This window comes from Salvelinus namaycush, unplaced genomic scaffold (genome assembly GCF_016432855.1).
Source record: "Salvelinus namaycush isolate Seneca unplaced genomic scaffold, SaNama_1.0 Scaffold94, whole genome shotgun sequence".
NCBI lineage: Eukaryota > Metazoa > Chordata > Actinopteri > Salmoniformes > Salmonidae > Salvelinus > Salvelinus namaycush.
In genome coordinates this window covers 407,419-434,193 of record NW_024061686.1, presented here as the reverse complement: position 1 = coordinate 434,193, position 26,775 = coordinate 407,419, and the positions used below count along the sequence as shown (strand labels likewise).

At 42.4% G+C, this 26,775-nt stretch overlaps 1 pseudogene; it reads right to left on the bottom strand.

Moving 5' to 3' along the window:
• Positions 1–1,591: 1,591 nt before the first annotated feature.
• On the bottom strand, positions 1,592–24,362 carry LOC120043483 (annotated as a pseudogene).
• Positions 24,363–26,775: the final 2,413 nt, after the last annotated feature.

Sequence of the window (26,775 nt, the reverse complement as noted above, 5' to 3'; positions counted from 1 at the left end):
TGTTGAGCAGCATGAGTGAAGGAGACTTTGTTTGCGAAAAAGGAAGCCAATTCCAGATTTTATTTTGGATTGGAGATGCTTAATGTGAGTCTGGAAGGAGAGTTTACAGTCCAGCCAGACACCTAGGTCTTTATAGTTGCCCACATATTCTAAGTCAGAACCGTCCAGAGTAGTTATGCTAGTCGGCGGGCGGCGGGCGGGTGCAGTCAGCGGTCGGTTGAAGAGCATGCATTTTGTTTTACTAGCATTTAAGAGCAGTTGGAGGCCACGGAAGGAGTGTTGTATGGCATTGAAGCTCATTGGAGGTTTGTTAACAGTGTCCAAAGGGCCAGATGTATACAGAATGGTGTTGTCTGTGTAGAGGTGGATCAAAGAATCACCCGCAGCAAATAAATAGTATAATTGATGTTATAAACTAGGTCACTCGAGCCTGAATGCCGATTGTCTGACAGCCGTGGTATATCAGACCGTATACCATGGGTATGACAAAATTTGTATTTTTACTGCTCTAATTACGTTGGTAACCAGTTTATAATAGCAATAAGGCACCTTGGGGATTTGGTGGTATATGGCCAATTTACCACGGTTAAGGTCATGCCTAAGAACAGCCCTTAGCCATGGTATACCACACCCCCTCGTGCCTTATTGCTTAAATATATTACTTTTAAAGTATGGTTACATTTAATTTGCTCTGTTAATGCAGTGTCTATTCATTGTCCAAACGTACGGCCGCAAGCACAAATGCCTTACTATACGTCATTCCCAAACATTTCATGAATTTATGATAACCTGAAAATGACCATATCTAAGTCCTCACTTGTCTGAAGATATAAACGAAAAGGTGTCACTCTTCCTGGGGGTGTATATGAACAGATGTTAATACCATTTCATGTTGCTAAAATACTGTCAGTTCCACTTTAAGCCTTTATTAAAAGTTTTGGTGAAATCTACAAGTTGAACGTTTTACATTGCTGCACAGTGATTGGTTCCCACTGAGCACAGACAGTAATTCTATTCTATTCCAAACCCCGACTCCAAGTTGACAAAATGGACCAAACTTTGACGAACTGGTGCCGATGTCAAGCACACTCATCAACGGGTTTATTGATTAGCAATACATATGGAGCTCTCTGACACGCTACTAATCAAATAGTCAAAGGCTAATCAGAAGCCTACATCTTAGCTTGTTTATCTTGGAGTGTATCCAAGCTTAGCAGTCAATCATCTAGCTGTTATCAATAACTGACACGGTTAGTGTTATGTACCTTTGGTTCGCCCGTTGAATAGGACAAGAAAGCTTAAAGGTGCAATAAGTTAGATTTTCGTGCCCAAATGTTCCAATATATTATATGTAAATAGTCACTAGTAGCTAATGTGGCTCAAGCTAACCACTAGCTAAGGTCAATGGACAAGGAGTAGCTTAAAACTTAGCCACCAGCTAGCGAACAGTTTGTAAACAACTTCACTTTAAGTGAGACCTTTTGGCTGCTTTCACACAGGCAGCCCAATTCTGGTCCTTTGTCCAATTGTAGGCAAAAGAGCTGATCTGGTTGGTCAAAAGACTAAACAGTGGAAAAGATCCGAATTGGGTTTCCTGTGTAAATGCTGTCTTTTGGTTTCAAGTCTCCTTCCATAACTGGAACCGCTCATGGAGTGAAAGTAGGCAGCTGAACATCCTCTCTTGCTGGAGCTAGCTAGTTAGTGGTAGTTATTTGTTCTAGCTAGCAGATATGGCTAAGTATGCTTGCTAGTCATATAAAAACATTCCCACAAGGGTATATATTAGTGTCAACTAATGATAACATTAGCTAGAAAACTGATTGACTTTGCTAAGCTTGGCAACAGCTGTCCAGTCCCAGACAAGGCAGGACAGCAAGCAAAAACAACAAGCATTCTGTACATACATAATAGCAGTGCTTTGTATCAATCAATTACATTGTCGGAATGTAGAGCAATCAAATTCAACCAAAACCATTGAGGGACTGGTTTCATCTCAGACCTGGCTCACAGCACAGCCGGTGAGGTAAGCTGTTTCAGCATGTTTGTCTAAAGTGGAGCATTTGTTCATGTATAATAAGTCATGTATAATATACATTAGGCCCAGACTCATCTCAGACCCGGCTCACAGCACACAGCTGGTGAGGTGAAGGGTTGAGGGTGAACCCCACGGCCGGTGTGAGGTCCAGATCATCCTCTGTTACTCCAGGAGGAGGAGAGAAATGAAAGCGCTGCAGGAGGGAGGTGAAGAAGAGAAAGAGCTCCATCCTGGCCAGACTCTCCCCCAGACACACCCTACGACCTGGAAGAAGATAAAATGAGGGAGACAACATATGACAATTAGGTCTACATAGATTTCCTATAGTTGACATAAATTGTACACACATTTCCATACCATAAACTCTCCCTTGGTCAAAGCAATTCCCCAAACTCTTAATTTTAGAGTACCATAGAAGGATTCACTTACCCAGTCAGTATGGATACAGAAACAGTGGAACTCACCTGCAGAGAAGGGCATGAAGGCATCCCTCTTGGCGAATCGACCTTCCTCATCCAGAAAGTGGGCGGGTTAAAGGTGTGTGGGCTCTCCCATTCGCTTCCGTCTTGTAGGACAGACGTCAGTAGAGGAAACACAAGCGTCCCCTTCTTGATGAAATATCCTGGAAGGTGACATCTCGGCTGGTGGTGTGAGGGATGGCAATGGGTAAAATGCTGGCCAGTCTCTGGGTCTCATGGATCACTGCATCAGTGTAGGGCAGGTTCATCCTGTCCTCTGCTAAGGGCTGCCGACTTCCTATGATGCTGCTGATCTCCTCCTGGACCCGGTCTGAGACAGAAAGGAGGGAGGACCAAAGTTACTGACCTCAGAGAAAATGTCATCTTAATAATCTTTACCCTGGACATTTTATACTTTTTACAAAATTGCTTGATAACTTAAACGCGGCTCCATGTGAACGATACCTTTATTAACCTACGTACCAAAACAGTCACCTTTTCTGCACAGTTCAATGTTTTCACACTTGATGCATAACACCTTTTTGTAAAACAGTAGTCCCACTTGTACACAAGACACTTTTGCAAAACAGTAGACAACAGCTACACAAGACAAAGTAAATTGTATAAATCATGTCCAACAACACTGTTAGTTTCTCAATTGCTTGAACACTTTCCTCAAAACAGGGATAACGCAGCCCACGCAAACAGTATTATTTGTCATAGAATGACAAGGTCATCTCACCATTCATCACATAATGGCTCAACAAATACTAACTATCTGTAACGTTGAGTCAGGAAGCAGATGGTGAGTTTAATAATAACGACAATCGCAAGTACAAAACAAGAGACGCATCAGGACATGAAAACAGAACCAATTCTGCCTGATGACTAAGGTTGGTGAGGGCTATTAGAAGGGAGAGTAATCAGGGTGGTGATGAAGTCCAGGTGAGCTTAACGATGGGAGCAGCTGTGCGCAATGATGGTTGCCAGGTGTGCGCAATGTGGGTGGCCAGGACCGGTGGATAGTAGACCGGCATTGTCAAGTGCTGGAGCGAGAGAGCAGGAGTAGGTGTGATACTATGACCATCAATAAAATATATTTTTCTATTAAATTGAGTAAATGGTAAGAGATTGTAATCAACTATTTCATAGACAGCTGTATTATTGTTCTCTGAATTAGCATCTAATACTAAAGCAGGAAGAATTTCACTAAACCTAAATTGATACTGTTTAGAATTGCAAAAGTGTCCGGTGCTGTATATTGTATCGATGTAAATGTTTACAATGCATTGAAGATAAATCAAAGAGAAGAGATGTTGAAAGTGCAATTGTGACTTTAGTACTGTAAAACAAGTCACAGTACAAAGAGAGTTTACATGTTAAAAAGATATGGGAGTACTTGTTATTGACTGTGATATTAATTTAGTTTTGTTTGACATTATGTACACAATAGGTTTGTTTCCTGTGTAGAGAGTTGTGTCTAGTGTTTTGCCAAACACTGCTTATCATTTGCATTTAATGTGAAAACAATGAGAAATGACATACTGTTGTGCATAAAAGGGGATTGTTTTGGCCACGTGGATCCCAGTTTTTGCAGGTAGTCTTGTTATTTTGATGGATGTATTTGCATTTTTAGTTTATCTTTAATTTTGATGGCGTCGACAGAGATGGCAGCATTGCAACTAGCTGTTAGGAAACTGCAGTATTTTGTTTGTTTATGTACTATTTCTTTACGGAATTAGCTCTATAATTGTTTTGTGCCATTACATACAGCCGGGAAGAACTATTGGATATTAGAGCGGCGGTAACTTACAAGAACTACCAGCATCACGACCAGGATTACGACCTGGAGCAAATCCTTTGTTTGCTCTCCTCAGAGCAGTTCAATTTATTCCAGAGTCTGACCCAAAACAACGCCGGTGGAGGAGAGGTACTCGGGGCGGTCTTCTGGTCCGACTTAGGAAGCGTGCACACCACCCACCGCTACAGAGTATTTTACTCGTTAATGTCCAATCGCTGGATAATAAAGTTGACAAGCTCAAGGCGAGAGTTGCTTTTCAGAGAGGACACCAGGGATTGTAATATACTCTGCTTCACGGAAAGATGGCTCTCAAGATATTCTGTCTGACTCCAGAAAGCCAGTTGGGTTCTCAAAGCATCGTGCCGACAGGAATAAACATCACTCCGGGAAGCAGAAGGGTGGAGGTATATGTTTTATGACTAACGACTTATGGTGTAACTGTGATAACATACAGGAACTCAAGTCCTTCTGTTCACCCAACCTAGAATATCTCACAATTAAATGCCGACCGTACTATCTCCCGAGTGAATTTACATCAATAATAGCCACAGCTGTCTATATCCCCCACTAAAGCCAATACCACGATGGCCCTTAAAGAACTTCAATGGACTTTATGCAAACTGGAAACCACATATCCTGGGGCAGCATTTTTTGTAGCTGTGGATTTTAACAAAGCAAACTTGAAGAAAAGGCTCCCAAAATTCTTTCAACTCTATGTACTCGCACGGCTAAAACTCTCAACCACTGTTACACTACCTTCCGTAATGCATATAAGTCCCTTCCCCGCCCTCCATTCGACAAATCGGACAATGATTCCATCTTGCTCCTCTCTTCCTACAGGCAGAAACTCTAACAGGAAGCACCCGTGGTAAGGAATATTCAACGCTGGTCTGACCAATCGGAATCCACGCTTCAAGATTGTTTTGATCACGCGGACTGGGATATGTTCAGAGTAGTTTTAGAAAATAATAATCTCATTCACCGTATCGGTAAATGTGTCTATCAGGAAGTGCATAGGAGAGGTTGTACCCACTGATTATTAAAACCAACCCCAACCAGAAACCGTGGATAGATGGGAGCATTCGCTCAAAACTGAAAGCACGAACCACCGCATTTAACCAGGGCAAGACTGGGAAAATGGAAGAATACAAACAGTGTAGTTATTCCCTCCGCAAAGCAATCAAGCAGGCTAAACGTCGGTATTGGGACAAAGTTGAGTCTCAGTTCAACAGCTCAGACACGAGACGTATGTGGCAGGGTCTACAGACAATCACGGATTATAAAAGGAAAACCAGCCACATGGACACCGACGTCTTGCATCCGGACAGGCTGAACACCTTCGCTCGCTTTGAGGATAATACAGTGCCACTGATACGGCCCACTACCAGGACTGTGGGCTCTCCTTCTCTGTTGCCGATGTGAGTAAGACATTTAAGTGTGTTAACCCTCACAAAGCTGCCGTCCCAGATGGTATCCCTAGCCGCGTCCTCAGAGCATGCACAGACCAGCTGGCTGGTGTGTACACAGATATATTCAATCAATCCCTATCCCAGTCTGTTGTCCCCACATGCTTCAAGATGGCCACCATCTCTTTCTTAGGTACAGGGACAAAGGTAATTGAACTAAATGACTATTGCAGCATAGCACTCACCTCTGTCATCATGAAGTGCCTTGAGAGACTAGTCAAGGATCATATCACCTCCACCCTACCGGCCACCCTAGACCCACTTCAATTTGCTTACCGCCCCAATAAATCCACAGACGATGCAATCGCCACCACACTGCACACTGCCCTAACCCACCTGGACTAGAGGCATACCTATGTAAAAAATGCTGTTCATTGACTATAGCTCAGCATTCAACACCCTAGTACCCTCCAAGCTCATCATCAAGCTCGAGGCCCTGGGTCTGAACCCTGCCCTGTGCAACTGGGTCCTGGACTTCCTGATGGGTCACCCCCAGGTGGTGAAGGTAGGAAACAACACCTCTTCGCTGATCCTCAACACTGGGGCCCCACAAGGCTGTGTGCTCAGCCCTCTCCTGTACTCCCTGTTCACCCATGACTGCGTGGCCAAGCACGCCTCCAACTCAATCAAGTTTGCAGATGACACAACAGTGGTAGGCTTGATTATCAACAACGATGAGACAGCCTACAGGGAGGAGGTCAGGGCTCTGGGAGTGTGGTGCCAGGAAAATAACCTCTCACTCAACATCAACAAATCTAAGGAGATGATCGTGGACTTCAAGGAACAGCAGAGGGTGCAACCCCCTATCCACATCGATGGGACCTCAGTGGAGAAGGTGGAAAGTTAAGTTCCTCGGCATACACAGACAGTGTGGTGAAGGCGGTTCAACAGCGCCTTTTCAACCTCAGGGATGCTGAAGACATTTGACTTAACACCTAAAGCCCTCAAACTTTTACAGATGTACAATTGAGAGCATCCTGTCGGGCTGTATCACCGCCTAGAACGGCAACTGCACCGGCCACAACTGCTCCAGAGAGGTGGTGCTGTCTGCCCAACGCATTACCGGGGGCAAACTTCCCACCCTCCTGGACACCCACAGCACCTGATGTCACAGGAATGCCAAAAAGATCATCAAGGACATCAACCACCCGAGCCACTGCCTGTTCACCCCGCTATCATCCAAAAGGCGAGGTTAGTACAGGTGCATCAAAGCTGGGACCGAGAGACTGGAAAAACAGCTTCTATTTCAAGGCCATCAGACTGCTAAACAGCCATCACTAGCACATCAGAGACGGCTGCCTATAGACATAGATTTGAAATAACTAGCCACTTTAATTATGTTTCCGTATCTTGCATTACTCATCTCATATGCATAAACTGCACTCTACACTATTCTACTGTATCTTAGCCACTTTGTGTTTACATATTGCATCACCCATCTCATATGTATATACTGTATAGTATTCTATACTACGCCACTGACTGTTAAACAGCCATATCCAGCACATCAGAGGCTGCTGCCTATAGACATATATTAGAAATCACTGGCCACTTGAAGGAAATTAAACACTAGCCACTTTAATGTTTCCGTATCTTGCATTACTCATCTTATATGCATAAGCTGTACTCTACACTGTTCTACGGCATCTTATCCACTTTATTTGTGTTTACATATTGCATCACCCATCTCATATGTATATACTGTATTCTTTACTATGCCAATGTATCTTAGTCCAATGCCGCTCTGACATGTATGTATATATTCTTAATCCATTCCTTACTTAGATGTGTGTGTATTTGGGTACACAGTTGAAGTTGGAAGTTTACATACACCGTAGCCAAATACATTTAAAACATAGTTTTTCACAATTCCTGACATTTAATCCTAGTAAAAATCCTGTTTTAGGTAAGTTAGGATCACCACTTTATTTTAAGAATGTGAAATGTCAGAATAATAGTAGAGAGAATTATTTATTTCAGCATTAATTTCTTTCATCACATTCCCAGTGGGTAATTAGTTTACATACACTCAATTAGCATTTGGTAGCATTGCCTGTAAATTGTTTAATTTGTGTCAAATGTTTCGGGTAGCCTTCCGCAAGCTTCCCAAAATAAGTTGGGTGAATTTTGGCCCATTCCTCCTGACAGAGCTGATGTAACTGAGTCAGGTTTGTAGGACTCCTTGCTTGCAAATACTTTTTCAGTTCTGCCCAAAGATTTTCTATAGGGTTGAGGTCATGGCTTTGTGATGGCCACTCCAATACTTTGACTTTGTTGTCCTTAAGCCATTTTGCCACAACTTTGGAAGTGTGCTTGGGGTCATTGTCCATTTGGAAGACCCATTTGCGACCAAGCTTTAACTTCCTGATTGATGTCTTGAGATGTTTCTTCAATATATCCACGTTTTCCTGCCTCATGATGCCATCTATTTTGTGAAGTACATCAGACCCTCCTGCAACAAAGTACCCCCACAACATGATGCTGCCACCCCCGTGCTTCACGGTTGGGATGGTGTTCTTCTTGCAAGCCTCCCCCCTTTTCCTCCAAACATAATGATGATCATTATGGCCAAACAGTTCTATTTTTGTTTCATCAGACCACAGGACATTTATCCAAAAAGTACGATCTTTGTCCCCATGTACAGTTGCAAACCGTAGTCTGGCTTATTTATGGCGGTTTTGGAGCAGTGGCTTCTTTCTTGCTGAGCGGCCTTTCAGGTTATGTCGATATAGGACTTGTTTTACTGAGGATATAGATACTTTGGTACCTGTTTCCTCCAGCATCTTCACAAGGTCCTTTGCTGTTGTTCTGGGATTGATTTGCACTTTTCACACCAAAAGTACGTTCAACTCTAGGAGACAGAACGCGTCTCCTCCCTGAGCGGTATGACGGCTGAGTGGTCCCATGGTGTTTAAACTTGCATACAGATGAACGTGGTACCTTCGGGCATTTGGAAATTGCTCTCAAGGATGAACCAGACTTGTGGTCTACAAAAACAATTCTGATGTCTTGGCTGATTTCTTTTGATTTTCCCATGATGACAAGCAAAGAGGCACTGCGTTTGAAGGTAGGCCTTGAAATACATCCACAAATGCACATTCTATTTTACTCAAATTATTTCAATTAGTCTACCAGAAGCTTCTAAAGCCATGACATAATTTTCTGGAATTTTCCAAGCTGTTTAAAGGCACGGTCAACTTAGTGTATGTAAACTTCTGACCCACTGGAATTGTGATACAGTGAAATATAAGTGAAATTATCTGTCTGTAAACAATTGTTGGACAAATTACTTGTGTCATGCACAAAGTAGATGTCCTAACCGACTTGCCAAAACTATAGTTTGTTAACAAGACATTTGTGGAGTCGTTGAAAAACGAGTTTTAATGACTCCAACCTAAGTGTATGTAAACTTCTGATTTCAAATGTATGTTGTGAAACTGTTAGATATCACTTGTTAGATATTACTGCACTGTCGGAGCTAGAAGAACAAGCATTTCGCTACACCCGCAATAACATCTGCTAAACACGTGTATGTGACCAATAAAATTTGATTTGATTTGAATTAATATATTGGCTGTTTGGAGAAGGCAACTAAACTGAACAAAAATCCAAATGCTCACCTTCGATAGCCACTTATATCCTGGAGAAGTGTGCTCTTCACGGGTGAATCCCAGTTTCAACTGTACCGGTCAGATGGCAGACAGTGTGGGCGTCGTGTGGGTGAGCAGTTTGCTGATGTCAACATTGTGAACAGAGAACCCCACCGCCACCATGGGGCAATGGTATGGACAGGTATAAGCTACGGACAACGAACACAATTGCATTTTCTTGATGGCAATTTGAATGCACAGAGATACCATGACGAGATCCTGAAAACATTGTCGTGCCATTCATCTGCCGCCATCGCCTCATGTTTAAGCATGACAATGCACGGCCCCATGTCGCAAGGATCTGTACACAATTCCTGGAAGCTGAAAATGTCCCACTTCTTCCATGACCTGCATACTCACCAGACATGTCACACTTTGAGCATGTTTGGGATGCTCTGGATCGATGTGTATGACAGCGTGTTCCAGTTCCCGCCAATATCCAGCAACTTCGCACAGCCATTGAAGAGAAGTGGGACAACATTCCACAGGCCACAATCAACAGCCTGATCAACTCTATGCGAAGGAGAAGTGTCGCACTGCATGAGGGAAATGGTGGTCTTACCAGATACTGACTGGTTTTCTGATCCACACCCCTACCTTTTTTTTAAAGGTCTCTCTGACCAACAGATGCATATCTGTATTCCCAGTCATGTGGAACCCATAGATTAGGCCCTAATGAATTTAATTCAATTGACTTATTTCCTTATATGAACTGTACCTCAGTAAAATCTTTGAAGTTGTTGCGTTTATATTTTTGGTCAGTGTATATTTTAAAAATGCATTTAGTGTAATGAAAAATGGCACTGAGTTCCGTGTCTTGAAAATCTAAAATGATGTTCCAAAAAATGCTTATACGCAAATACGGAAAAGCTGCACACAAAAAATATACACCTGTCCAAGCTGTAGGGTGGGGAAGTCAAGTTGGAGGGTGGGGAAAGTGCATTATCTGTTCGACATTGAAGGATGTCGAACAGATGTAATTCGAGTGTAATTTTCTGAGAATCTTTCTGAAGACTTTTTGCAGACAATTTATGGACTCGTTTTTTTATTTATCTTTCTGTTCTAATAATAAATATTATAATTGTGTATTCTACTCCAATCATGCATCTTTCCAGGTATTTGCGCCACTGCTCTCCATCCCAAGTTAAGAACCTGTTGTCCTCAGTGGCTACAGTATCCTTTATTGCCACATAAATACCACACCATAGTACAATTCCATTATATATATATATATATATATATATATATATATATATATATATATATATATATATATCACTTGGCTGCCTTACACATGTAGGTTATCCCAATGAGAAAATCTGGTTGAAATGTTGTCATTTCTACACATTTAGTTACATTCATGTAGATTACAGCTTCATTCACAGTGTTAAAGCATTTGAAACAAACTATAAACTGGTCTGTGGTTCAAGTGGGCAATTTGGAAATGTTAACAGCAAGTAACACCTTGATTGTCTTGCATTACTACAATCACTTGCAATGTCTGTACAAAGGCGTGTGTCTGTGTGCACATTGATACTTACCCTGTATAAGGGGGTACTTGGCCATTAGCATCAAAGCCCAGCGTAGGGTGTTCCCTGTGGTGTCTGTACCAGCAGAAAACAGGTTGCCCACAGAGGATATCAGGTTTTTGTCATGGTAGTGAGAGTTCTTGTTGCCCGATTCCTTATACAGACAGAAAAAGCATTTTAAAAAAGGGGAGAAAATATTTGTTTTCCCCTCAAAAGTCATGGTCTAGCAGTCTTTGCATTCTTTTTCAAAGGTCAAAAATTTGCTTTCAAAAATGTGTTTTTACATGTAACTTCTACACACATGGTGTAGCAGTCTTGGCTGCAGCCCCCAGAAAACATACACTTAGTGTACAAAACAAATGATGTTTCCATGGATTAGATCAGGGAACATCAACTAGTTTCACCCGCGGGCCAATTTTTTTCTCTCAAACCTTTCTTACATTTGTAGACGATCACACGTGTCTCTCTATGCATGGGAATACTTGGGAACAGATTTCCAAAATTAAAAATCAGTTGGAACAGATTTCCTGGTGGTTTTAGTATTTCGTAAAAAAAAAAAAAAATAAATAAATAAAAAAAGAAACCAAAGAAAACCACCCGTGTGCCAAATTCGGTCTGCGGGCTGCCAGTTGGGGAAGCCTCACAGACTGACCAGATAAATCCAGTTGAAAGCTATGATCCCTTATTGATGTCACTTGTTAGATCCACTTCAAAATCAGTGTAGAAGGGGAGGAGACAGGTTAAATTAAACATTTTAAGCCTTGAGACATGGATTGTGTTTGAGTGCCATTCAGAGGGTGAATGGGCAAAACAAAATACATAATTGCCTTTGAATGGGGTATGGTAGTAGGTGCCAGGCGCACCAGTTTGAGTGTCAAGAACTGCAACGCTGCTGGGTTTTTCCACGCTCAACATTTTCCCATGTGTATCAAGAATGGTCCACAACCCAAAGGACATCCAGGCAACTTGACACAACTGTGGTCTAGTCTAGTCAGTCTAGTCAACATGGGCCAGCGTCCCTGTTGAATACTTGACACGTTGTAGAGTCCATACCCCCAACGAATAGAGGCTGTTCTGATGGCAAAAAGGGGTGCAACTCAGTATTAGGAAGATGTTCCGAGTGTTTTGTACACTCAGTGTATACCGCTGCAGCCTGGGCCCAATGCCATTTCAGCACAATATCTCCTATATTTTCTCCATTCTCTATCACATGGGCCATTTACGCATTTCTCAATACCCACTAAATCCCTAGATGTTTTCATTCAAAGAATTTAATAAATATATTTTTGGGGGGGTAGATCAGCTTTAATATTGCAGATGGAAGCTACAATCTATCAATGTAAATGTCAGCATCATTTCCAATCCCCCATATTGTTTTTGTAAATATGTACAGTGCATTCGGAAAGTATTCAGATCCCTTGACTTTTTCCACATTTTGTTCATTATTTTGTACATTAATTTTTTTCCTCAATCTACACACAATACCCCATAATGACAAAGCAAAAACAGGTTTAGACATTTTTACACATTTATAATGAAATAGAAAACGGAAATATCACATTTACAGGGCTGAGATTCATTCGTACTACACCGGCTCCGATGCGCGTCTTATTTGGCAGGACTTGCAAACTATTACAGACTACAAAGGGAAGCACAGCCGCGAGCTGCCCAGTGACACGAGCCTACCAGACGAGCTAAATAACTTCTATGCTCGCTTCGAGGAAAGCAACACTGAGGCATGCATGAGAGCATCAGCTGTTCAGGACAACTGTGTGATCACGCTCTCCGTAGCTGACGTGAGTAAGACCTTTAAACAGGTCAACATTCACAAGGCTGCGGAGCCAGACGGATTACCAGGACGTGTGCTCCGGGCATGTGCTTACCAACTGGCAGATGTCTTCACTGACATTTTCAACATGTCCCTGATTGAGTCTGTAATACCAACATGTTTCAAGCAGACCACCATAGTCCCTGTGCCCAAGAACACTAAGGCAACCTGCCTAAATGACCATAGACACGTAGCCGTTCAAAAGGAACACCTACGTGAGAATGCTATTCATTGACTACAGCTCAGCGTTCAACACCAATGTATCCTCAAAGATCATCACTAAGCTAAGGATCCTGGGACTGAACACCTCCCTCTGCAACTGGATCCTGGACTTACTGATGGGCCGCCCCCAGGTGGTGAGGGTAGGTAGCAACACATCTGCCACGCTGATCCTCAACACTGGAGCCCCTCAGGGGTGCGTGCTCAGTCCCCTCCTGTACGCTCTGTTCACCCACGACTGCGTGGCCTGGCACGACTCCAATACCATCATTAAGTTTGCAGACGACACAACAGTGGTAGGCCTGATCAAAGACGAGACAGCCCATAGGGAGGAGGTCAGAGACTTGGCCGGGTGGTGTCAGAATAACAACCTATCCTTCAATGTAACCAAGACTAAGGAGATTATTGTGGACTACAGGAAAGGAGGACTGAGCATGCCCCCATTCTCATCAACGGGGCTGTAGTGGAGGAGGTTGAGAGCTTCAAGTCTCTTGGTCTCCACATCACCAACAAACTAGAATGGTCCACACACACCAAGACAGTCGTGAAGAGGGCACGACAAAGCCTATTCCCCCTCAGGAAACGAAAAAGATTTGGCATGGGTCCTCAGATCCTCAAAAGGTTCTACAGCTGCAACATCGAGATCATCCTGACTGGTTGCATCACTGCCTGGTACGGGAATTGCTCGGCCTCGGACCGCAAGGTACTTCAGAGGGTAATGAGTACTGCCCAGTACATCACTGGGGCTAAGCTGCCTGCCATCCAGGACCTCTACACCAGGTGGTGTCAGAGGAAGGCCCTAAAAATTGTCAAAGACCCCAGCCACCCCAGTCATAGACTGTTCTCTCTACTACCGCATGGCAAGCTGTACCGGAGTGCCAAGTCTAGGAACAAAAGGCTTCTCAACAGTTTTTACCCTCAAGCTATAAGACTCCTGAACAGGTAATCAAATGGCTACCCGGACTATTTGCATTGTGTGCCCACCCCTCTTTTACGCTGCTGCTACTCTCTGTATATCATATATGCATAGTCACTTTAACCATACCTACATGTACATGCTACCTCAATCAGCCTGACTAACCGGTGCCCCCTCACATTGGCTACCCGGGCTATCTGCATTGTGTCCCGCCACCCATCACCCGCGAACCCCTCTTTTACGCTACTGCTACTCTCTGTTTATCATATATGCATCGTCACTTTAACCATACCTACATGTACATACTACCTCAATCAGCCCAACTAACCGGTGCCTGTATATAGCCTCGCAACTGTTGTTTTTCACTGTCTTTTTTACTGTTGTTATATTTCTGTTGTTTTTTTATTTCTTTACCTATCTATTGTTCACCTAATACCTTTTTTACTTAGAAATTGCACTGTTGGTTGGAGCCTGTAAGTAAACATTTCACTGTAAGGTCTACACCTGTTGTATTCGGCGCACGTGACAAATAAACTTTGATTTGATTTACAGTGGCTTGCGAAAGTATTGACCCCCTTGGTATTTTCCCTATTTTGTTGCCTTAAAACCTGGGATTAAATTCGATTCGATTCGGATTGTCAAAGCGATGAGGGAATCGAGATCCGTAGGTAACTCCTGAGCAGCAAGCTCGTCCTTGACCTCCTCCGAGACGCCGTGCAGGAACATATCGAACAGCGCTTCCTGGTTCCAAGCACTCTCCGCTGCCAACGTGCGGAAATCCACCGCATAATCTGCCACACTGTGGGAGCCATGCCGAAGCTGAATTAACTTAAGGGCAGCCTCTCTCCCGGGAAACGGGGAATCAAAAACCGTCTTCACTTCTCCCACGAACCCCTCCAGACTAGCGCATATGGCCAGCTGTTGTTCCCATACAGCAGTAGCCCAGGTGAGAGCCCTCCCGGACAACAGCGTGATGAGGTAGGCTAACTTGGAGCGGTCCGAGGGGAAGGAAGAGGACTGAAGCTGGAAAATGAGGGCACACTGCGCTAGAGACCCCCGACAGGTGCTTGGCTCTTCATTAAAAGCGTTCCGGAGGTGGTCCCGAGAAGGTGGAGTGGCAGAATGAGACGGCGCTACTCCCAGCTGAGTTACTGAGGGGCTGTGGGGTTACCGCCGTAGTAGGCTGCCTCCCAGACAACCCGTGGAATTTCCCCAGCAACATGTCCAACGCCCTGTCATGGCGTTCAGACAGCATTTGGACTCCCTCCATAAGGCCACGAAGCAATTCCTCATGCCTATCGATGGTGGCTCCTTGGGAGGAGATGGCGTTGCGCAGCTGGCCCGGGGCTGCTGGGTCAGTCATGGCCAGTTCGTACAATCACGTTTGAAGGTAAGACCCAGGTGCAAACAATGTTGAAGTAACAAAAGTTTATTAATTCGAACACGAGCAGGAAAAGGTACAGGACGACAGGCAGGATCAGAGTCAGGTCAGGCAGAGGTTGGTAGTCCAGAGTAGCGGGGCAAAGGTACAGGATAGCAGACAGGGTCGGGGCCGGCAGAAAGGTCAAAACCGGGAAAACTAGAAAACAGGCACTGTAGACAGGACAGGAGCAAGGGGGAAAATGCTGGTAGGTATGAATGAATAAAACAAACTGGCAATAGACAAACAGAGAACACAGGTATAAATACACAGGGGATACTAGGGAAGATGGGTGACACCTGGAGGGGGGGTAGAAACAAGCACAAAGACAGGTGAAAGATCAGGGTGTGACAGAAGCTGGTTGAGAAAATGCCAAGAGTGTGCAAAGCCGTCATCAAGGCAAAAGGTCGCTATTTGAAGAATCTCAAATATAAAATATATTTTGATTTGTTTAACACTTTTGGTTACATGATTCCATATGTGTTATTTCATAGTGTTGATGTCTTCACTATTATTTTTACAATGTAGAAAATAGTAAAAATGAAGAAAACCCTTGAATGAGTGGGTGTTCTAAAACTTTTTACCAGTAGTGTATATGAGAGAGAGAGCAAGGAACTTTTTGAAATACATTTTCCTTTATTATTTCCCCTAACCCTACCATCCCTCCCCTAATTGAAGTAAACTAATGGACAACAACACTTAGGCTTCTACTTCCAGCTTAGACAGTACATAATATATACATTTTTATGGACACAATGTATTTTAAAATAGTCATATTTTGTTTGTTTTTAATCCTATCCTTCAGCTACCCTCAACCCCACCCATCTATCTCTGAAGACCATTCAGTTTGATTTCTATTTGCCATATATTTCTAACTGCTGTTTCACAAAAGTTCTGAACCTGTATACATTTTACCAACACAGTATATTTTACATGAGTTCTCTTGTTTTTAATTGAGATGATTGTAGTGAGATTTCATACCTCCAGGGTCTGCTTTCGGACAAGGAACGAGTCCACAAAGCCTCTACACATCTGAGGGTTGAGAGTTTCCTTCAGCCCCCTCACCAGCTCCCTCATCTCCTTCTTGTTGTTCTCAATATTCTTCAACAAAAGCTTCCTGCTTTTCAGCCAAGGGCCCAGCCAGGGGAACATGTTGTACAACTATCTCCCAATAAAAAAAGTTAAGCATGAATTACCCTCTATTATTCCAGTAGCATAGAACATATTTGAACAATTATTACATTTTCCTGGTTTAGTCAAGTGTGACCCGTTTGCCATTATTCTCTGAGTGAGAAACAAATTAAACATAATGTACCTGTATTGAAACGGAGCCAGCAATTCGGAGGTTGACACTGGCTCGTTTTACAGTTGCTTTGAACTTGGGGTCAGAGTATTCAAACCTGCTGCCGTACACAATGTTGGAGATTATGTTGGAGACAGCATAACTCAATGGCTGGGTTGTGTCAAATGCTTTACCTGTTACAAAAGGTCATCAGAAATTGAATTAGCAAACGTAAGGGGAAAAAATTATGCAACCTGTTTTTTGGTTTTCAAATCAGAACTACAAATTCTTACCCTTGTGATTTTCAAACACTTCAATCAGGTAGTGAATTTCCTCTAAGATTTTGTCTTCAATCACTTTCTTGCCCATCCCAAAGTCTCTAAGGTTCGCCAAGGCAAAGCGCCTCATCTCTTTCCATGATTCGCCATTGCCAAACAGAATACCTACCAGTATTGAAAAGTAATATTGTGCAGGTGTCAGGAATTAATCATGTAAGGAGAAAATAACAATTTGGTCAAATATTTGGGCTGTTGTTACAGCACCAAATATACTTGCTTGGCAGAATATTGTCGAATGCAACAGTTAACCGGATTACAAGTTTCACATATCCCACATTACCATGTCCATTGGTGAAGTCATAGAACACAGGAAGCATGCCCCTGTCCCCAAACTCCTCTGCATGGTTGACCAGCGCCTGCTTGACCGTCTTGTATCCTGCCAGGATCACCACTTTTGTGGGTCCAAAGTGAACCGTGAAAACAGACCCATATTTCTTGGACAGCTGTAGAACATAAAATAAGACTAAATGCATGGTTTATTAAAGGTCCCGGACAGTGAAAATCATGTTCTTGGTCAAATTAAATGTATTTGGATGTAACTAGTTCATAGTAGGTTGACCTGTAGCTGGTACATTGACAAAGTTGGTCATAAAGTTACTGGTCCCTCCCCCCCATGTCAAACACTTGGATTCATTAGGCAGGCATTACTTCTGGCTTTATGCCATGTCACGTAGCCGGAGATGTTATACACCAATGGTAGAGTCTTATAATCTTAAGTAATTTAAATATGTAACACCTTAAAACCATCATCACATGTACGCATCATACGGCTTTGTTTACAAACAGTAACATAACTTAAGCGGAACTTGGCAGAACTAAACTGGTAACTAACCCCTTTTCACCTGCGTTGTGGCTTTTAGCTAGCAAGCTACTTACCAGAATTCCACATGTCAGTGTTCATTTAACTACACTGATTTCCAAATGATGAAGACATCCAACAGCATTGGCTGCACCGAAAGTTACAATCATGTCACAGGAGTGCAGTGCACGTTTCAAGCGAAGTTGCTTTATCAATTGGGGAGAACATTCAATGGTCTTGTCAGGATGCTACTCCTGAAGACAGATGCTGTACCATCATTGACAGTGGATCTTTCAAGTGCTGTCCATAATGTAGTCTGATGCGGTTGCTGTAACTCTTGACTTGTGAACTGTATATTTTCTGTAACACACCTGATAGGGATGGAAGAACAAAAACCATATAGACTAAGCCCCCTGCATTGAGACTGAGAACTGCCAACATACAGCTGACATGAAGGAATGTTGTCCACAAAAGGAGCATAGTCAGGAGTGCAACTTGGGTTTAAGTAGTGAGGGGGACACAACATTTAAAAACAATGTCATTGAAAAGGGACAATGTGCACATAGGTTAGGCCACTATGGCGACCATAGGTTAGGCCACTATGGTGACCATAGGTTAGGTTACTATGGTGACCATAGGTTAGGTTACTATGGTGACCATAGGTTAGGCCACTATGGTGACCATAGGTTAGGCCACTATGGTGACCATAGGTTAGGCTACTATGGTGACCATAGGTTAGGTTACTATGGTGACCATAGGTTAGGTTACTATGGTGACCATAGGTAGGTTACTATGGTGAGCGAGTGTTGCGCCTTTTCATTTTCAATAAGTATCATTAGCCATTTGTCTCTGCCTGCAAATTGTTCTCCTGAAAGGGTAGGCTGTAACCTATGGGACTATGCAAAACGTAGCAAGTGTAGCTGTCATTGTTGCTGCTTCCAGTTCAGTAGCCAATACTGCGAGATCAGATGCGCATGTAGTATCAATTATATAGAGTAGGCTACAGCCGGTTATTGTCACACAAGTAAATGTAGGTCTCATGGTAATGGACCGTTAATTTACATAAACACATTTAGCATCTCCTGGCTTCCACACAGCCTATAAGCCACTAATACAGACCTTTGGAACATCTACATTTTAAAAAGTCTAATAAATCCATGTAATATAGCCTACACCTTCACAATAAATCCATTATTTATTTTAGACAGGTCTAAAGAAGCATGATATGAAGAAGATGTAGTCTAATTCAGAAGAACAGAATAGCATACTCTGAGTCGTCCTTATGTTAGGCCCTGTTATGGCTATGCCATATGGCTGTGGGCTGCGCTAGTTCATTTAGCAGACAATATTAGCTTAGAATTCAATGGCATTATTTTATAATATGTTATAGTATGAAGAATATAACTGAACAAAGCTGAATATAAATATTTTCTCCAAACAATTTGAGGTAGTGCACACATGGATATTCTGTGTTGAGCGGTTAACAAAGAAATAGGTACTCCTATATGCTTAATTTAGATGTTCTTTAGTTGTTCTACAAAACGTTGGGCTATATGTTTAGATTTTTAATACACTAAGGCTGCATGATGAGACTGATGATTTGAAGAAAGGTGCTTGAAAGGCATGAGCTCTGCTTTGTGCACACTTCATTAGGTTCTCATTCACAATTTGACAAGCACTTGATAATACCTTGAATTTCACAGCAGCATCCCCTTTGTGGCCGTAATGCACCCTAAAAAATCCATGGCTTTGTTGAGCCCTTCTGAGTGCTGCATGCTCTCCATCACATGATCGGGTCTTTCTCACAGGCTAGATGTTGGAAGAACTGTCCACATTTACTTTTCGTCAGCCAACAAGATGAGTAGGCCTAAGGAATGGCAAAAGTACTAGCCTATGTCAATCTACTATCCCCATAGCACAAAAGTCAACCTATTATGTGTGAGAAATAAATATTCTGGACAGTTGTGGGATGGAATAGATCCCAAATTAATACAACCACTAACAAAAACATTTTTTTTACGCAATGTGGCTGACGCAACAGATCAGAACGTTTAGCTTAAAATGTTAAACCATTAGGCTATTTCTTCACATTATAAGCACAGCAATGCTGTTCCTCCTTCACTCACGCTGCCAAACATAAAACTGACTATTCTACTGATCCTCGACTTCGGCGATGTCATTTACAAAATAGCCTCCAACACTCTACTCAGCAAAATGGATGCAGTCTATCACAGTGCCATCCGTTGTCACCAAAGCCCCATATTCCACCCACCACTGCGACCTGCACATGAGAGCCTGTCCTCAACTGGCCTACTTGGTTAAATAAAAAAATATTTAAAAAATGCGCTCATGGCAGCAGGCTATAAGTGGGAATGTTCCATTAGTGGGAAAACACCTTATCAAAAGTGACCGCAAATACAATTACGCATGCAATGCTTTTATACATTTGAATTTATTTGGAGAAAATGATCTTCCCCAAACTTACGCTGCTTATGTATGCCAGTTAGGCTCTACACCCGTTGTAAAGTGGATTAATGTGCTTCAAATTTAAGAAGTTATTTGGCAACTTTAATTGTGATACAAAACTTATCAAAACATATAGGCCTATGGGCTCAGCTACATGAGGTGTGCAACTATGATTCGAAAAAGTCGCACAAAAGGCTGTTTCTTATGCTGGGCATCATTCACAAGTTATAATACATAACGCACAAGTGATAGGCTAATATTGTCGCCTATCAGACTATTCTTGATTTAATATTGTCTTTAGATATACTAAATAATATGTGAGAAATTTGTTTTGATTTAGAATGGACCATTATCATACACCTGTCTCCAAACAAGGGGCAGCAGAATAAATACATTTCATCTATGCACTTAGAGCGGATGGAGAGCGCTTTTCCCATGACTCATTTTCATGCCAGCCAGGTAGTCTGTACTCCTGTTGTAAAGTTAAGCAATGTGCTTAATATTAGGGTGGGGGGTACACGGGCGGGAGGATGTGACTAAAGGGGGGAATGGGTCGTGGCCATCTTTATTTTTATATCTTTACATCTTTATATTTATATATATTTTTTTTAATCTGTAACCCTCTGAAAAATAAATACACTCAATAAAAAAAAAATATCACAAAAAAGAACATTACAGGCTACATAGATTAGCTCCTGGATCTCCTCATCAACGAGGTCACCCTTGATCCAGCGTATGTGGGGAAGTAGTGCGAGCTGTCCATCCCAGGAACCCCTATCTGCCCAGTGTGAGAGGCCTGACAAGTAGGAGGCCATAGCTGGATTTGTCTCCCTGCTCTTATGCATGCGGAGTGCCTGGATACAGCCGTTAGCCGTGGTATATTGGCCATATACCACAAACCCCCAGGGTGCCTTATTGCTATTATAAACTGGTTACCAACTTAATTAGAACAGTAAAAAGTAATTGTCATACCCGTGGTACATGGTCTGATATTCCACAGCTTTCAGCCAAATCAGCAGTCAATGCTCGAACCAGGTTAAGAATTGGAAATAAATCCCCTTTGCGCATGTGCATAACTATGGATAAATCTGACAGGAGAGTTTGAGTGATGAAAATTGGCCAGAGGATCTTGAAATCTCTAAGCAAGAAATACTTGGATTAACATGAAAAAAGAATGTTAGGCTGTTTTCTGGCCATTGTGCTGTTACTATGTGCCAAATGTTAAGACTACAAACCGTTCAACGGCCCATTTGCGAGATTGACTTGTCATTTCAGTAGGCATAGGCTACAGACTAAAATCTGGGTTTATGGTTGTAATTCAATTTTGCCATGGTTTGCTTAGATAAAGGCAGGTAGCCTATGATGGGCCTACATCTCATTTCCGATAGTCTACAGTAGCCTAGACAAGATACAGTGTCAAGTGTGCTCCCTCTCTGGCCTCTAGGTCATCAGGCAGCTCATTATCCCTCACACCTGTCACCATCGTCACACGCCTACGGGCAATTTTTCTATGAATTGGTTTTCCATGACCAGATAGGCGTCACAAGTGGCACACATTGATTTGTAATGACTCCAGTGATATCATCATTTCCACATATTTATTGTATCAAAATGGTAGCCTATAATGGCATATACATGAATAGGCTACTTGATGGCCAACAGAGGCAAATGTATCATTCTCCATATTTAATGTCAGTTTCATTGAGGATTTCCATTAAAAAGAACCACGCGAGGGAGTTCCAAAACTTCCATTTAATTTCCACTTGGGCAGCCGAGACCCAAGAACTGAGCATGCATAAAGCACTTCACTTGATATTGTTTTCTCTAAGCAGTCAACATTAGAATGCAGTTTAAACCCCCTCCGAGTCATTTCCCAGCGCTTCCTCTCCATTATTTATTGATGTATCCAGGCTGTATCACAACCATCTGTGATTGGGAGTCCCATAGGGCAGCGCACAATTGGTCCAATGTCGTCCGGGTTTGTCCAGTGCAGGCCGTCATTGTAAATAAGAATGTGTTCTTAAATACTGGTAGGTATTCAACTGACTTGCCTAGTTAAAAACGTATTAACACGTTTTATGGAAAAAGGGTTGGAAATACAGTGGGGCAAAAAAGTATTTAGTCAGCCACCAATTGTGCAAGTTCTCCCACTTAAAAAGTTGAGAGGCCTGTAATTTTCATCATAGGTACACTTCAACTATGACAGACAAAATGAGAAAAAAAAAATCCAGAAAATCACATTCAGTCAGTCTCCAGATCTCAACCCCATAGAAAATCTTTGGAGGGAGTTGAAAGTCCGTGTTGCCCAGCAACAGCCCCAAAACATCACTGCTCTAGAGGAGATCTGCATGGAGTAATGGGCCAAAATACCAGCAACAGTGTGTGAAAACCTTGTGAAGACTTACAGAAAACGTTTGACCTCTGTCATTGCCAACAAAGGGTATATAACAAAGTATTGAGATAAACTTTTGTTATTGACCAAATACTTATTTTCCACCATAATTTGCAAATAAATTCATAAAAAATCCTACAATGTGATTTTCTGGATTTTTTTTCTCATTTTGTCTGTCATAGTCGAAGTGTACCTATGATGAAAATTACAGGCCTCTCATCTTTTTAAGTGGGAGAACTTGCACAATTGGTGGCTGACTAAATACTTTTTTGCCCCACTGTAGGTGTCTCCATAATGACTATTTAAATAGCCTACCTACAACTGGTAAAAAGTTGTCACAATCTGCACTGCTCTCTTATCTCTCGCTCGGACAATAACTGCAGTGCTCTCAACACCCCTCTGGCCTTCCCTATGGGGGCGGGAGGGGGGGTGATAAGTGACAGAATTAAGTGTGGCTGTGTGGTGACACAGACAAAATATTTGTTTTTACAAGCGGCAGATGGGATTTTCCAGAGTGCCTGCCCCAGATACTTTCATTAGAGACAATGTTTGTTTTTTCGCATTGTTGGTAATTTTGTACATAATGTTCCTGCTACCGTCTCTTTATGACCGAAAGGAGCTTCAGTATATCAGAACAGCAATTACTCACCTCGAACTGGACACAGATTTTAGTGAAGAGAGCATGACAACATCTTTTCCCTCTCAGGATACTGAAAATATTTGACATGGGTACCCAGCTCCACAAAAGGTTCTACAGCTGAACAGCAGATTGTCCCTTTAACTAAGCTCTCAAAGTATCTAGAAGTTATTCAAAATAAATCAACCAAACACAGACTATGGAGATCAGTGTGTTACTTTAGAAAATGCAGGTGTTATGAAAAGCCCTGTGAAGTAAACAATGCATGAAATGTAAATATAAAAACTTGAACTAAAGGTTGTTGGAAGCAGTTCTGTAACAAATAAAGTATAATTCTATGTTGACATCTTCTGGAGTGATATCCTTGCAATATAAGTTGGATTGATGTATGTGTGAGCTATTTTGGTGAGTTGTTTGGTCTGTGACAAGAAAACTATTAAGATTGTGTTTTTACCCCTCACAAAAACTATCCCTTTAAGCATTTATGACCGATACGATTTTCAAGCCAAATGCCTCTATGTGAGTGAATGCACGTTGGTCATTTCACCTGTATTATTTGATAACACTTGGCAATTAAAAAAACTGAAATGGAACATTAACGGAGGAACATTCTCTGAAAACATTCATAAACTCAGAGCGAGTGTGGTAAGTAGGGCCACATCAAAATAAAAAACTTTTAGAGGGCTCCTGTGTTGACAAAAACTATTGCTAACTGGTTGAAACACTATGTGGCTTTGACAATACATGCCTATTGAAACTAACTGGAAGTTTTAAACCTGCTAAAGTAAACATTTTGAAAATATTTACCCAGATAAAACAATGACACAGACAATATCAACAACCATAACATAGTTTAATCTCAGGACTTGCTCTCACCTTACAGAGGGTGCGGTAGGGCCTCTTGAGATCCAGCTGGAGCATGTTACCAAGCAGGGGCAGAGGCCTGGGTCCTGGAGGCGCCTTCCCCTGTTCCTCAGAGTTGGAACCAGAGAAGAGGCGGTAAAGAGCCAGCAGAAACAGCAGAGCCCCCAGCAGTGTCACCGTACTCGATGTCTGGAGAAGAACTTCTATAAGAGACATCTTCAAACAGCTCTTATCCCTACACAGGGCTAAAAATAGTGACTACTTCCAGCTCATTGATCTGCCTGACAATGGAGGCTCACCTTTTATAGAGCATGGAACAGCCTCAGGGGAGGGGCTAAACATTCTGGGAAAAAATGTGCTCTTATCTATGCGAAGGTTACTACCTACCGGTCATCATCCTATGAGGATGTATCATATTAGACCTTGATCACCACTAGATACAATTGAAGGCAAGTGTAAAAATAAACATTTACAGACCGTTGAGGTTTGACTGTGTTAAAGACTATCTTTTGAATGTCATTTAGCAACTATTACATACATATTTCCAATCTTTTTTCTCAAATGCACACATTTTGGGGACTTTCACATTTGACACTTTAGTTGGGTGTAGAAATATAAATGACGTGGAAACAACGTTGATTCAACCAGTGTGTGTGCCCAGCGGATTGATAGATCACTGTGCCGAGGTAGTCTTGGCCAAAAGTTTTGAGAATGACACAAATATTAATTTTCACAAAGTCTGCTGCCTCAGTTTGTATGATGGCAATTTGCATATACTCCAGAACGTTATGAAGAGTGATCAGATTAATTGCAATTAATTGCAAAGTTCCTCTTTGCCATGCACATGAACTGAATCCCCAAATAACATTTCCACTGCATTTCAGCCCTGCCACAAAAGGACCAGCTGACATCATGTCAGTGATTCTCTCGTTAATACAGGTGTGAGTGTTGACAAGGACAAGGCTGGAGATAACTCTGTCATGCTGATTGAGTTCAAATAACAGACTGAAAGCTTCAAAAGGATGGTGATGCTTGGAATCATTGTTCTTCCTCTGTCAACCATGGTTACCTGCAAGGAAACATGTGCCATCATCATTGCTTTGCACAAAAAGGGCTTCACAGGGAAGGATATTGCTGCCATTAAGATTGCACCTAAATCAACCATTTATCGGATCATCAAGAACTTCAAGGAGAGCGGTTCAATTGTTGTGAAGAAGGCTTACGGGCACCCAAGAAAGTCCAGCAAGCGCCAGGACCGTCTCCTAAAGTTGATTCAGCTGCGGGATCGGGGCACCACCAGTACAGAGCTTGCTCAGGAATGGCAGCAGGCAGATGTGAGTGCATCTGCATGCACAGTGAGGCAAAGACTTTTGGAGGATGGCTTGGTGTCAAGAAGGGCAGCAAAGAAGCCACTTCTCTCCAGGAAAAACATCAGGGACAGACTGATATTCTGCAAAAGGTACAGGGATTGGACTGCTGAGGACTGGGGTAAAGTCATTTTCTCTGAGGAATCCCCTTTCCAACTGTTTGGTGCATCCGGAAAAAGCTTGTCCGGAGAAGACAAGGTGAGCGCTACCATCAGTCCTGAGTCATGCCAACAGTAAAGCATCCTGAGACCATTCATGTGTGGGGTTGCTTCTCAGCCAAGGGAGTGGGCTCACTCACAATTTTGCCTAAGAACACAGCCATGAATAAAGAATGGTACCAACACATCCTCCGAGAGCAACTTCTCCCAACCATCCAGGAACAGTTTGGTGACGAACAATGCCTTTTCCAGCATGATGGAGCACCTTGCCATAAGGCAAAAGTTATAACTAAGTGGCTCGGGGAACAAAACATCGATATTTTGGGTCCATGGCCAGGAAACTCCCCAGACCTTAATCCCATTGAGAACTTGTGGTCAATCCTCAAGAGACGTGTGGACAAACAGAAACCCACAAATTCTGACAAACTCCAAGCATTGATTATGCAAGAATTGGCTGCCATCAGTCAGGATGTGGCCCAGGAGTGAATTGACAGCATGCCAGGGCAGATTGCAGAGGTCTTGAAAAAGAAGGGTCAACACTGCAAATATTGTCTCTTTGCATCAACTTCATTTAATTGTCAATAAAAGCCTTTGCCACTTATGAAATGCTTGCAATTATACTTCAGTATTCCATAGTAACATCTGACAAAAATATCTAAAGACACTGAAGCAGCAAACTTTGTGGAAATTAATATTTGTGTCATTCTCAAAACTTTTGGCCACGACTGTATGGCAAGAACTGTGGGGGTTTATATCAATCTTTACCCTGTATATGGGGGTACTTGGCCATTAGCAGCAGACCCCAGCGCAGGGTTGTCCCGGTGGTGTCAGTACCAGCACCAAACAGGTTACCAACACTAAATACCAGGTTGTCGTCATGGTAGAAAGAATCCATATTGCCAGATTCCTAACAGAACCAAACCCTCAGATGACATATGAATTATGTACAACAGTTACTTAAGGAGCTGTTGTAAGTTATTCACAGATAATCAACACATTCTATTAAAGCAGCTAGAGGAAGTGTTTTAGTGTTTGAGTCTGAGTTTACATGAAATTCTGCTGATAAGGAGAACTGTAATTCTATCCTCCCTCAGCTGGCATTCAGTCATATGTATACTGGGCACACACTGGATGAATCTACGTTGTTTCT